The sequence below is a fragment of the Dipodomys spectabilis genome, unplaced genomic scaffold (genome assembly GCF_019054845.1).
Source record: "Dipodomys spectabilis isolate Male_0828 unplaced genomic scaffold, ASM1905484v1 ptg000088l, whole genome shotgun sequence".
NCBI lineage: Eukaryota > Metazoa > Chordata > Mammalia > Rodentia > Heteromyidae > Dipodomys > Dipodomys spectabilis.
The window spans coordinates 58,119-69,663 of NW_024870765.1; the positions used below are offsets into that span (position 1 = coordinate 58,119).

At 33.0% G+C, this 11,545-nt stretch overlaps 1 pseudogene; it reads left to right on the forward strand.

The window, feature by feature from the left end:
- The first annotated feature begins 3,459 nt into the window (after window positions 1-3,459).
- LOC122111768 lies at window positions 3,460-3,556 on the forward strand (annotated as a pseudogene).
- The last annotated feature ends 7,989 nt before the right edge of the window (window positions 3,557-11,545 follow it).

An 11,545-nucleotide genomic window follows, 5' to 3' on the forward strand; every position in this document is an offset into this window, starting at 1 on the left:
GTGAATTATTTTGACCAATTACTTTGCCAGAACAAAGAAGGAAATATATAATTCAAATCACTTGACTTAAACTTATGAGTAAAACTAGTCAATAGAAATGAGAGAAAATGTAGAGGACTGTTTCCTCTCCAATGGAGTAATGGGAATGGGTTCTTGATCTTTTTTCTTCCATTCTATCTTCACAAGCTATCAAGTGTGGCTCAAGACTAGAATATCCAGTTCAGACCAAGAGAACTCGCAGAAGAAAATATTTGCAGCAGATATAGGTGATTTATAACTTTAAACAATCTATTTAAATCTGTTAAAAATCCTCCTCTACCCCAAATTGCTCACTTCGAACAGCTTTGTATGCTTTTCCCAAGATTGTCCTTCATTAAAATTTTGAGAGGTCATAATCGTACTCTATAGAGATCGATGTTTGGGTTGTGCTTTTTGTGTGTTTTTGTTTTTTGTTGTGTTTTTTCACTGAATTTCAAAAGGTTCTGAAAGAGTGTTACAATTAAATATGTCCATCTAATTGCCCAATGTTCCGGGATCAGAGTCACTCCTTCTATCATTCTCAACCAACCCCTTCTACAAGATTTATTTCCGATTTACCACTTCCTTTCTCACATGTGTATATTAGGGATTCTAGCTGTACTTGCCCCTTGTTCCATTCTTCATTCATTCTATGTCTTTACTATTATTCCTTTACTATTATTACCATTATTTCAACTTCCTGATAGTCATTCTGTTAAACTGTCTGTTAATACTTTGAAAGGTTTATATACATTCCATGGAGTTTCAATTCTGCATATACTTGAACTGATGTCAGCTTATATTTTCATAATTCATTCATCTGAAGTAACAATTTGCAAGACTGGAGACCTGAAGCACCTAGACATGATTTCATTGCCATCCATTTGGAAGGTTAATCTGTAGTCAACAAGAAAGTTTAAAAATAGCTTAGAATGTATTCCTAACTACCAGTTTTTATAAATGGCTTTCTACAATGGTTTGTGATTATTTTATTTTACATGGGATAATATTTTCTACTACCTATAAGTTTTGACAAAAGAAGAAAACTAAAATTTACTACTGTAGAGGAAAATGATAGAAATAGAAGACAGATTGTATGTTTGTCAAATCTCTAATGAGTACTCATATTCAATTCTTTAAGTCATATTTCTTACTATGTTAGACAGGGAAAACATAAAACACCATATGATAAGGCAACTATTCATGACTTTTTAAAATGTACTTATTATGTGATGAAATTTACTTTATTAGGTAATGTTTTGGTTTGAAATATGGGAGGCTGATCTATTTAAGAAATTTGCGAAGCCACCTACTGAAAAACACAAATGGTGGGGGGTACTATTCATACACTTTAAGGAATGGTTGAACCTGTTTGGCATTAGTGCTGGGTAAATAAATCAACTCTATTGTAACTTGCTCCCTACACTTGAAAAACTAGTAACCTCACTAAACATCATCACTTGTAAAGTGTTTTTTTGGCAAATGTGATTTTTAAAAGTTTATTTGAAAAGGAATATACTTTCAGCAGATTAAATGTAGGTTATCATTTGTTTGAGAATGACAACATTTTTATACTACAGAACCAAGTTTTACTGAAGTACCAGTGTTTTGAAGCACTAAAGATCTTCTCAATTAATGTTTTTCTGAATTATATTTGACCTCTATGACAAGTATTCCTAGCATTGGTAGACCAATTATGGATCTATCGTTCAGGAACTATTTTTTAGCTTACTGATACTGGGCTGAAATCATTCATTAATCATTAAGAGAGGGGTATTACAAATAATCTTGTGACATTTGTGGACTTTTTCACTCATATGGGATGGTCATCTGAAAATTGAAAGTTTGAATTACTGTACTTTCACATTTTGTGATTTCATCTTGCATTTTAAGTTGCCTTGCATTTCCCGATTGCTCACTGCTAATTCCTGCATTTCAAGGAATTGGGGCCCTGAAATATAAGAAATGAGAAATTGAGATGGGTCTTCAATGACTTTCTCTTGCCATGTTGCATGGGCGTAGGTGGGAACTCTTGTCCTAGTTATCTGATGATGCGGATAACTGGGACCTGGGATCCTAGGACCCATGGATCCTGTAGAAGAATAATACTTTTTAGACATTATATCAGCAAAATTTGAGTATAATCAGTAGGAATGTTTCAAAAATATGGAGAAAAACAACTTGGGACCAGCGAGTTAAAACAATAAACAGAGCAGCAAAGTAAAATCCCTTATAGATTAGAGGAAAACATTGTTTTTTTTTACCATGTGAATTCAGAAGACCAAGAACACGTAGAAGGTATCACAAGTTTATACCAAAAACATTGCATTGGTACTTTTTATATTCTAATATATATTTTAATCCCGATTATTTATATTCCAATCTATTTATTGGAATAATATAAATTAGTCAAATTATCAATTAATTCTAGTAAGATTTACTGTGTGAAATATAAAATCAGCACATATAAATATAAAATATATAATTATCTATAATATAAGAAAATGTTTTTCATTGTTCTGTTATGGTTAAGGTATCAAAGGCAACTGTTTTAAAGTATTATTCCATTACCTCTACCTCAGTGTTTGATAGAATTAGAGCTAAAGCTTTACCATTCGGAGATGTACAGCCTAGAGGCAAGAGGAAACACTGTGATTGAAACACTCCCAATTTAAGGCCTAATAAGGAGGAGAAACATATGGACTTCTCCTGGAGCTATGGAATATATTTGGTGATAGAAAATCAGTGGTGTAACTTCCTACCTGGTTGGATGGTAGACAGGCCAGGACATTAGGTAATCATGCATACGAACAATTTTTTCACCTTCTTGGCTTTAGCTACTTTTGAAATGGTAGGGTGTAATAAGCAGTTATATTTTGAAAAATACCTTCTAGTCTGAACAGTTCTGTCTGAACTGTTCGTCTCTCTATAATCCCTTGTAACTATGATTAGTTTTGCTCCAGTAAGACAATCTATGCTGTCAGGGTAAGACATTCTGGGTGGGCTGTTCCTACGTGGAGCAAGGGTAAAGGGTCAAGGAGACATTTGTGCCAGCAAGACCTCATTTGGGAAATTTTAAGCTGCAGATGTTTAGAAGTAGCTGTTAAGCAAGGCTTACTTTGAATCCATTAGCTCCACAAAGCTAACTCAGTTATTAAATATGTACTTGAAAATCAATCACCTTTGCACCTATCTATAAAGGCTTCAACGTATGATCAAATTTCAAATGAAAATGATTTAAAATACTCATTGACAAAAACTTGCAAATGTAAACAATCGAACAAACAACATAGGTTTTTTCCACCATACACAGAATTTTACAGAATTAAGATGAATAGCAATTTTGGGAACAATAAGGTTTCCTTGTTACAAATAGGCAACCAAAGATCTATGCCTGTCTTAAGATTGCATCATTAATTACTTAAATTTACAGGACAGTACATGCTTCAGCAGCAGGTCTACCTGAATTACAATACAGAGATTTACATGGCTCTTGCACCAAGATGATATGAAAATTTGTGAAGTATTCCATATTTTTCATTCTTCAGATGCAAGAAATGAAAAACAGTTATTAAAAAGTTGATTACAAATATACAAGTGTAATAATATATGTAATTAATAGAAATAAAAGTTAGTTTGACATCAGTGTATTCAATCTTCACCGTTTTAGAAAGGCCTTTACATAGCATAACCTTTACAAAACTTTTGAAATAAGATAACATTGTCATTTTATCTTAAAATGTTTCTATATGGAATGCAATCTGAAAGGACACATTTATTAATGAACCTATGTATTATAAAACAATGTCAAATTCAAAGTATTATATCTAAGAGAGAATGGAATAGATTATGGACATTATACAAACAGAATACTAAATATTTTAAAATATACTTTTTCAGACAAGCACCAGAAATATCTTTAGTTTCTGTACTACTCATTTCAACAGAAAAATTAAAATTATTTCTGATTTAAAAAATTACAAACTCTATAGAAATCATTATAGATGTATACAAACAACTCGAATATATTTTGACATCAAAGTCAGGCAATTCACTTGGAAGAATACCATGGAATCCATGAATTTTTAAAGGAAGGTATTGCTGTTGCTTTGTATTGTGAAAATATTTTCTATGGACACATAGGATGGACTGGCAATTTTGAAATTTAAGAAACTTAACTGATCCATTAGGACTTAGGAGAACAATTTGTACAGCTTTCCACAACTTCAAAGAGGTAGTGATACATACTTATCCTTTTGGCAATATCAAATGAAGTTTCTTCCAAGTTGTGCTTCAGACATGGCTTGATATAATGGTTCAACAGAAGGAGATCCAGCGTATCTTTGCTATATCTATTCCCAGTAGCAAGATGCAAGGGGGTCAAGAGGCCTTTAATTTGGCCATTGGTATCTGCATTATGATGAAATAAAGAAGCCACTCTGTTATTATTCCATGTATAAGTACTGTTCAGGGATGTCCAGACATTCGCAGTTATTGCATGAATATCTGCCTTGAGCCACCACCTCATGGACAATGTCTAAGTGTCCACTGTAGGCTTCTCCATGAAGAGGGTTATACTCATCGTCATCCCTAGTAATCACATGAGTGGCCTTTTTGAAAAGTAGTCTCTGCACTATAGTAAGGCGATTATTTTCAGCAGAACAAAGAAGAAATTTGCTTGTATACTATTTCATTTTTTTCTTGCAATTGATACCATTTCTCACTTTTTCACCTTGTTCCTCAACTTCATCAGAATTGCCTAACCATAGACTTTGAGTGGCAGTGAGAATGAGCTGTCCATGTATTTCCTCAATAGTTCACATTGGATGAAATGGTCAGAAAAATCCGGTGAATTTTCTGCATCTGTTTTTTTTTCACTATTATTTATTTTCTCATTTTTCATTTTTACTATTCTAAATTATTCTAACTGGAGAATAGGGAATTGGTAGAGAGCAGAGGAAAGATTTTCCTCCGTATTTAAAGGTACAGACTGAAAATGAGGACCAGTGTTGTCTTCATGTGCAGCTTATTCTAAGAATGAGAAAATAGGAAATAATGTCTTCTGTGTAAATGAATTGAGATATGGCAGAGCAGAAAGTAAAATGATGCAACCAAAAATATAAAAGCAAAATAAATTAGGATAATTATGGAGCAATCATATTACCTATGAGAACCATGAAAGGGAGAGAGGAAGAGAGAGACAGATGTGCAATGATCTAGCTAGCCACAAAATCCATCCCTCTGATCAAATTATAGAGCAAATAATTTTATTTTTTAAAAGAGATGGAAATAGAATTTAAGATCAGATGTCTCCATTGTTTTTAATTATATTCTTATAATCTTAAATACTTGTACAAGGGAATTTTCATTCAACATATCAGTTTTTTAAGTAAAATGGATCTTTATATAACTTTTCCACACCCTTCCAAACCTCGCCCCACTTTATTTTTTTCTAGTTTCATACTATCTGCATTGAATATTATACCATCACTCTCTTCCTCCATAACTCTCTTTATTCCTTCCTTTTGACTTCCACTCACATATTTCAAGTGATAGATTCCTGGTCCTCATTTTGTTGGAGTAAAATTCAATTTTATAAGAAATTACATCTTTGAAATACTCCTCTGCAAATAGCATGCTTTGGTTAATATTTTTGTGTAAACTTGCATAAATTTCTAGCTTCCAAATATGACACAGAATATGGGTCCTTTGTGTGTCTGGTTCTGACTTAGTTCACTTAATATATTTTTAGATCTATTCATTTCATTGCAAATAATGTAACAGTCTTCAAAATGGGTGGGTTCAATCCAATTGTGTATATGTGCCACACTTTCTCTAACCATCACTCTGCCGAAGGGCATCTGGGCTGTTTCTGTAACTTGGATACAGTGAATAGTGCAGCAGTGAACATGGTTGTGAAAGTGATTTTACTGTAACATTTTGGAAGAATTCATCACTTCCTTTGTGGGAGCAATCCTCTAGCCAGTTTTCCAGAATAAGAACATCCCTCCCTTCATCTTCACCACAATGTATTGCAAGTCCTCAAAAACACACTTACTCCTACAGGTCTCAATAAGCTAAAACCACACTGTGCCCATATTCTTTCAATACATTTTTTTCATAATTGTACATATAATTTAGTGAGAACCTTCTATATACTTTCTTAATGTGGGAATGAGGGACAAGACAGAGTAAACGTAAGAAATATGCAACTTAATTAGCTATTATCATATTCAAAATCATGTTCAGCTCTAATTCATAACCTCACATAGTATTATTTTAATCTTTATTTGATTACTTCATCTAACCTGTAAATTATGTCAGGTGAGTTAAAAGCAAAGACAAAAAGTGTGGTTTGATTTTGACACTCATGTGTGAGGTGGAACAACATGGGCAAATAGATGGATTAGAATTAATAGCTCTTATCCATTTTGTTAACGTAGAGATGGTTTTCCCAAACTGATTCTCGAATTCGTATTCCATTCAACAACAAGAAACATGTGATAATTTCCTTTGTTTTGCTCCTTATTAACATTTGTTTCCATTTTATTTTATAATGGATGATTTCATAAATGTACTGTAGATACAAAAATATGTTAAAATATTTCTATCCATATGCATTGATATATACATACACACATATATTATGCAGGTTATAATGATAATGTATAATTTCAGTAAGTGTACAATTTACTAAATTATTAAAACTATCGACGGCTCATGCCTGGCATCCTGGTTACTCGGGAGGTTGAGATCTGACGATCATAGTTTGAAGCCTTCCTGGGTAAGAATGTCCAGGAGAATCTTATCACCAAACAACCAACAGAAAATCAGAATTGGAACTGTGGTTCAAAGTAGTAGAGTGGTAGCCTTGAGAGAAAAATCTCAGGGACATCATCCAGGTTCTTAGTTTAAGAAGTACAATCTACCCAAATAAAATCTATTTAATTTACACCTGTGTAATTAAAGTATTTCCATCACCCAAATGCACAACCATGCTCATTTGCAAGGTAACTCTGTTTTGTCTGAAGTACCATAAAATATTTTCACTTCAGTTGAAAGCATTGAACCATGGGTTCATTCTATCACTCTAATGCATTTTTCCACTCAAATCTTAGAATTATTCCAATTATTTAAAATCATAGCTTTTTACTTTAATACCCAAATATTAGAGTTTGAATTGAGTGTCTTGTGCCCCCTAAATGGGTGTTTTTACCACTTTGTCATGTCCCCAGTCCTAAATTATCCTGATTATTTTTCAGATCCTTGTGTATGACCTTGGGCTCAGTCCACGTTATGTTATTCTTCCTGGAATTTAGAATAACAGGTGCATGGCATTGTGTACAGATCTTTCTGTCCACTCTGGGCTTTAACCTCTATCCTCACAAGGTAGACTCCCATGTAGTCAGGATTTTCATAAGTTTGTCATAGCTGATTTTTTTTAAGTCTTTGCATTTCCTGCAGGTTCTTGACTACTGAATTAATTTGTTTTCTTGGGTTGTTTTGTTTCATTTGAATGTATGTGTTGAGTTGTTCCTCACTTTTCCTTTTATTTCTTTCAATCATGTTCTTACCTAAAGTGCTGAGAAACCAATTCTTCTTTTTCATGATAGTCAAGGTGAACATGATTTATTCCAAAGCAATTTCAGTAATATTTAAACATCTTCATATCTATGGATGGTACATAAATGATAAGTGCTGCGACAGGTCTTTTTATTTCCACAGCAGTCTTTGTCATGCACAGACAGATCATGAAATATATGAAGGTAATAAAACCACAGATGCAAGCAAAGAGAAGAAAAAACTATTATTAATTGTTTGACAGAGGCTTGCGTTCTAGTGAAAGAAATATGTTGCTTGATGCAAGATTTCACAAAATTGTATTGCTAGGGGGAAGCTAAACAATCATCTAATTCTACAGAATTGAGGGAGAAGAATCAAACTCCTGAATAGTTTACATATGGGTCAAATAAAAGCATGCTTCTAAAAAGAGAGTTGACTTTAGAGAAACATGATGAGTTCTATGTAAATAGGTGCTTAGCTGATTTTGTTAATTTGTAAACTAATACAGGGAAATAGGGTACAGCATGGTAAAAAATGAACTTCGCATTGAAATACTCGTGTGTGTGTGTGTGTGTACATGCACGTATATACACGTACGTGCATGTGCAAGTGCTCATTTATTCATTCATCATCCCTAAGCTTCTGTGTCCAAGGATAGTGGTTTACCACTTGAGCCATTGTTCCACTTCTGGCTTTTTGGAGATAATCGCATGTATTTTCATGATTGGACTGGCTTTGAATAGTGGTCTTCATATCTCAGTCTCCAGAGTAGCTAGCTAATCTTACTCAGCCTCCAAGTAGCTAGTTAAAATTGGGCCTATCCTCTATACTTCACTGCTCTTTTATTCTTGTCCTGAGGTGTTTACATGCCTAAGTCATATATATGTCTAGTTGCTTTAAGAAATACTCTGACTTCTTGGCACCAGGGGCTCCCATCTGAACTCTTAACTACTGAGGAGGCTTGAGAACACAACCCAGGCCAAAAGTTTAGTGGACTTCCTTCTCAATCTATAGCTAGGTGCATTGGATCATTTCCACCATCCTGCACTATCTACAGGTTAAGATTGGAAGGACTGCCGAATCCAGGACAGCCAAGTTAGGAAGCTAGACAATTTACTGTGCAACTCTTATGCCATTGATAATGAGAAGTCTAAAAAGTCAGATCAGGTGCATGTTCTTTTGAAAGGGAACCCATATCCTAAAATTAACCATTGATATGACACCAGTCTAACAAAAACAATACCCAAGTTGAACACAATTTCCCACAACCAAAATAAGCATATACTTTAACATGCAAAAACTTAGTACAATCTTCTCTTTGCTCTAAAATCAGCTTCATCTAATTATCATATGATGTGACAGAATAGTTTCTTCATTAAACTGATTATATATTTTAAAAAAACCTAGAAAATTCTTTCTCACATATTAAATGCAAACGAATGGCAAATTGCCTAAGTTCTTACCTATTTGACTACCACTATAAATTTATCTTATATTTATTATTAATGGTAATATATTCAGATTTATTAATTTACTTTGTAACAGTTTTTAAACTATTGGCTTCTCTGCTGAAGTTGAAGTATTTAAATAGTATCATCAAATTATATTACTTGGGTACTTAGGGCAGTTTTTTAAAAAGTTTTAATCCAATATTTTCTAGTAATTCTGTTTTTTTTGGGGGGGGGTCGGGTCGTGGGACCTGAATTCTGGGCCTGGGCGCTGTTCCTCAAGGCTAGTTCAAGGCTAGCACTCAACCACTTGATCCACAGCGCCACTTCCAGCTTTTTTTTTCTGTTTATGTGATGCTGAGGAATTGAACCCAGGGCCTCAAATATGCAAAGCAAGAGTTCTACCACTGAGCCACCTTCCTAGCTCTCTATGAATTCTTAATTGGTATATTATTTAGTTCATTTTTAATTTCAATTTAATTTTATTGTAAATGTAATGTACAGAGGGGATACAGTTAGCTAAATAAAGTAATGAGTACATTTATTATGGAAGGAACATTGTTATCTCTTCCATTGATTTTTTTGCACACTCAAAAAAAAACTACTGATGCTTTTCCTGTCGCTATTGACCAATGGGTACTTTTCTTTCTTCATGCATTTTTTATTATGAAATTGATATACAGAGGGCTTACAGTTATTTAAATCAACTAAAGAGTACACTTCATTTTATTTTCTAAATTTCAAATTTTGAACTTAATTATTTTCTTTTGTTTCTTGAGGGTAATTCTTTTTTCAGAGTTGTAGGATTAGTTAATTTAGTTTTGCATAATTTTAACACATGTAAATTATTCAGAGATATATTTTTGCTTTCAAAATAGTTAACATGTAACTATTTAAAAATTATTTTCTTAAATTTTATATGGTTGATGAATTTAAATAAATTTATTTTCTTATAGTTCTAAACATATTTGTCCAGGTAATGAATACTGTATTTTCAAGAAGCACATACTTTATTAAAAAAGGCTGCATTACATGGTCACTTTTTGGAAATATTTATACTTGAATTAAAAAAAACTGAGCTGGGCATAGTGATTTGTGCTTTCTATTTTCTAACTATGGTGGGAAGTGTAAATAGGGTTTGTAATTCGGGAGAGACTGGGAAACTATGAGAACTTATCATAAAATTTCCAGAGTGAAATGATTAGAGATATAGCCATGCCTAGCAAGATATAGAGCACCTGGTTATTATATTCTAAATCTTGAGTTAAAACACCAGTAACATCAATCTTTTGCCAAAATAAAAGGATACATGTTTCAAAATGTTTATTATTTAAAACTTGTTTGCAAATTTCTCATGTCTTTTATTTCTTAATTTTCAATTTACTTAATCTATAAGAATCCAAGTATCTTGTGACTGTTTTATTTCTACTAAACTTTTAAATAGTATGAGCAATATTATAATTTCATATATTAAAATACTTTTACTGTTTGTGATAATTTGCTCTGTTTAATATGATAATAAAAATATTCCAAGTGTGTGTATGTGGTGTGTGTGTGTGTGTGTGTGTGTGTGTGTGTGTGTGTGTGTTTATGTGGGTTTTTTGTGTGTGTGCTTTGTGTGTACTTTGTAATGCTTGGGAGATCACACAATTGCTTCACATATGTTAGGCCAATGTTTTATCACTGAACTATACTGTCTAGTTATAATACGAATAGTGTTTTAAGTTATGACTTTTTAAAATTTTCATTCATACTATGCTTTTTCAAAATTATATATGATAAAATATGATCCATCTTCTATCCACATTAGCAATTGTTAGTTTTATTCTTTCTCTTATTTCTTTGGAAATGAATTATATTCCTATTACAAATTTTTTACATTGTAACATCTCTATACAATGCTTTGTTTTCTATTTTATTTTTTCCATGTTATCTGACTTTCAGTCCAATCAAGAAGGTAACAGATTTTTCAAAAATAAATTCTTAGATTTATGGTCCATAGATTTTGAAAAGGAGGCTATGAGATTTTATGAAATAAAAACAGAATCTTAAATGTTTGTATTGGCACTATTTTCTCTCTAGATTTAAAGAATAATCTTAGACTACTACCTCAGTCCTTTGTTTGTGTGTATCTATGTTGGTCATCGGGTTTGAACTCTAGGCTTGGGCGTTGTCCATGTGCTCTTCAGCTCAAGGTGAGCACTCTACCGCTTGAGCAACGGCAAAACTTCCAGTTTTCTAGTGGTTTATTGGAGATAAGAGCCTCATGGACTTTCCTGCCCGGGATAGCTTTAAACCACCATACTCAGATCTCACCCTCTTGAGTAGCTAGGATTACAGGCGTGAGCCACCGGCACCTGGCCTACCTCAAACCTTATAAAGAATGATTATCAAACTAAATGTGAGATGTAAAAACCGATAAAACATAAATGTAAAAATTCATGACATCAGATTAGTAAAGGTTTCTAAAAATTTGACATGGAAAACATTAGTGGCTAAAGAAAAGCAAGAACTGG